Below are 2,957 nucleotides of genomic sequence, written 5' to 3'. Positions count from 1 at the left end.
CGCGCGGTCCCAGCCCGGCCTCGCCTGCAGATGCGAGCGCAGCCTGGGAGACTGGGCTCTGACTCCTCTCGCCGCTGCATGGGATATTATCACGGTCTGGGATTTCTATTGGCTCTGAGCGCCAAACAAATCACACCAGCCGCCCCCCCTCCTTCACTCAGCGCTTGTTTCTCATCTAACCCACAAACATTGCAGCCACACACTTCAGTCGCTCGCAATGTTTGTCTTTTCCTCCTTCCAGTCTGTGGATTTACAACCCTGTGGTCAGCCCTTAACATTTTTTTTAGCAGACTTCCAATCCAAACCTTCTTGTTTATGTAGAGAAATTCTCCATCCCTTAAACGCGCAAAAACCACTCATTCCCTTCAGATCTTCTTCCTCCTTTTGTAGATGGGCTTGTAATGTGAAAAATGTAGAAAGCTGGTGTGTGATACACACACACACACACGCGCACACACGCACACACACACACACACACACACACACACACCCCAGGCTCCTTTTCTTGTGAATAACTGAAACCAGTAAAATTAAAAGCATGCTGAGCCTCTTAATCTAAGTGAGAGTTTCGATAAATAAAATCTTGAATGAATTCAGGGCAAACCAGTGATTGCTTGGGTCGGACTTCTGTTCCAAACAGTGTTTCGGTTATTATTATCCTTATTTTTGTTTATTAAATGCAGAGAGTTCTTATGCACGTCAGATTCCCCGGCGTCCAGAGAACAGCGGACAATGACCAGGGACCAGCTCTCGTGCTCCTCCACGGGCTCGGTGGGTTCTGTCAGGACACGAGGACGCCTGCTTGCTTCCCCTTGTTATTATTTCCTGGCCTTCCCTCTCCCCTGGCCGTCTCAGGACTGACTCTTACTGTCATTCGGTAGCCAAACAGGACTATTCAGACTTGGTTTGATAAAGGCTCCCAGATGCTAACTTGTCATCTGTGCCTCTCAACAGAGATAAACATTCAGCTCCTCAGTGGGGAAAGGGCCCAGGAAAACTCTTCTGAGACCTTACCTACTTAACAGGGGAAATTCAGAGTACAATCAAATTTCACGGTGTTTTGTGATACAGATCTTCCCTTAGTCTACCCCCCACCATCAATCTCACTTGTACTCAAGGCAATTTTATGACAGTTATTCTTGTCCAGAAGCCATTGCTTCTGAAATCACAGAGCTCTGTTAGGATTTTTTAGTTGAATTTTTTTCCAGCATTATTCTCTTTGTATCCTACTTTTCATTTGATACTCTGGTTCTAGCCAACTCACAGCACATTTTGTTACAAAATGATGAGACATAATAATTATTTTGAGATTTCTTATCACCAGACTACCTGTTTTCTTTTCTTACTTGGACACTTTCCAGGAATCCTGAAATGTGGTCTGAGTTTCAGAATGAATCAACCTGAAATCAGCTGAAGTTGACAAAAGAAATTCAAAACAAAACCACATTTGGCTGTTGGTTCCTGCTAACCACAGAGTGACTTCCAATGGCATATCCTTATTACTTAACAACTCCAGTCCATTTTCTTTCTTCAGGTAGGCAGCTAGAAAATGATGGTACTGTCATATGTCTTTGAATATATATAGTGCACTTCTCCTAACCAGTCCAATAGTTCTGAAAAGGCGGGGGGGATTCTTGGATAAGATTTTCCACATTTTACAGGCAGAGAAACAGAGTTTGAGAATAATAAAATGATTTGCTGAGGACAGACAGCAAACAAACCCAGGAGATTGGATGACTGCCCTTCTTATCTTTTTTAGATCACATTTTTGTTTTGTATGAAGTATTCAAATTGAAGGAAAGAAAAGAGTTAAAAATAGCAGATTCTGATACTGGCCTCCTTTGCTCAATTCACAAAAGCATCTGTCCAAACTGGTGAATGGTCAGTTTAAATATTATTTCAGAAATAGGCATGATATTTTCAGAGAAGTTACCGATAATTTGCCTTAGAATCACCTTTCTAGAAAAAAAAGACAGTGACTGGTTAAAATAAAACATAGTCAACCAGGTTATTATATTATCTGCACTTTATTTTGAGGGCTCATTACAGTTCTCCAAATCTCCGGAAAGACAATATAAGTACAGACAAGAATAACTTAAAGTCGCAGATAAATCTCAAATTTTATTTTAGATAATAATTCAAGTTCTCCTCCAGTTAATGAAGAGAAAAACTAGATGATTTAAGAGACAATTTCTTATACCCAATCAGTAACATGATTACGGGGAAATAAATCATGAGTATATATTCTATATCCTTTTGATCATTTGCTACTTTAAAAATACTTTTTCAGAGGCATTTCTGAAATGTTATGTATAGTTCATTAAGCCCTTCATAAATGACATAAGATTGGTACTAATAAAAACTCTTGTGTCTAAAAATATATAGTAATGGATCGCAATAGATTAATGACAATACAACTTTATTTTCAACTCATTCAGTCATATACGTATCACCTGTTTACTTCTATGTAGCACTTTTACAGGAGACAGTCACAAATTGGCATGTATCTAGGGGAGCTGGTAGGACAGTGATTTGGAATATTATAATTCCTGAGAGTTGCTGGAGAAAATTGGTGCCTTACCTTGAAAAAAGGACTTGGGACAAAGATAGTAACCCATTTTCAAATATTAAATGTGGTGAAGAAAAAGGGTTTCACATCCATCTAGTGCTTGAATTACATGGTCATCTTCATCAATACTGTGACAATTCAATCTTCAAACCGCTGTAGGAGAACCACAAGGTAAATATTATTTGGTTAATTTTATGATAAAGAAAATTTGACTGATAGTCTCCTGATTTCGTTGTGTTCATGGTGTAAGACATTAAGAAGAACAGAGACTGGATTCTAAGCCTTGAACTTTTTCCCTATAAAATAGGTGGGGAAAATTCACCGTGGGGAAGGACTTCTTACCGTTAAAGTTCTTCAGTAACTGAAACAATTTCCCGGCAAACTGATG

The sequence above is a fragment of the Fukomys damarensis genome, unplaced genomic scaffold (assembly GCF_012274545.1).
Source record: "Fukomys damarensis isolate Sample0158 unplaced genomic scaffold, DMR_v1.0_HiC HiC_scaffold_11, whole genome shotgun sequence".
Classification (NCBI taxonomy): domain Eukaryota; kingdom Metazoa; phylum Chordata; class Mammalia; order Rodentia; family Bathyergidae; genus Fukomys; species Fukomys damarensis.
The sequence above is the reverse complement of the archived record's forward strand: the minus strand, read 5'-3'. Positions refer to the sequence as shown.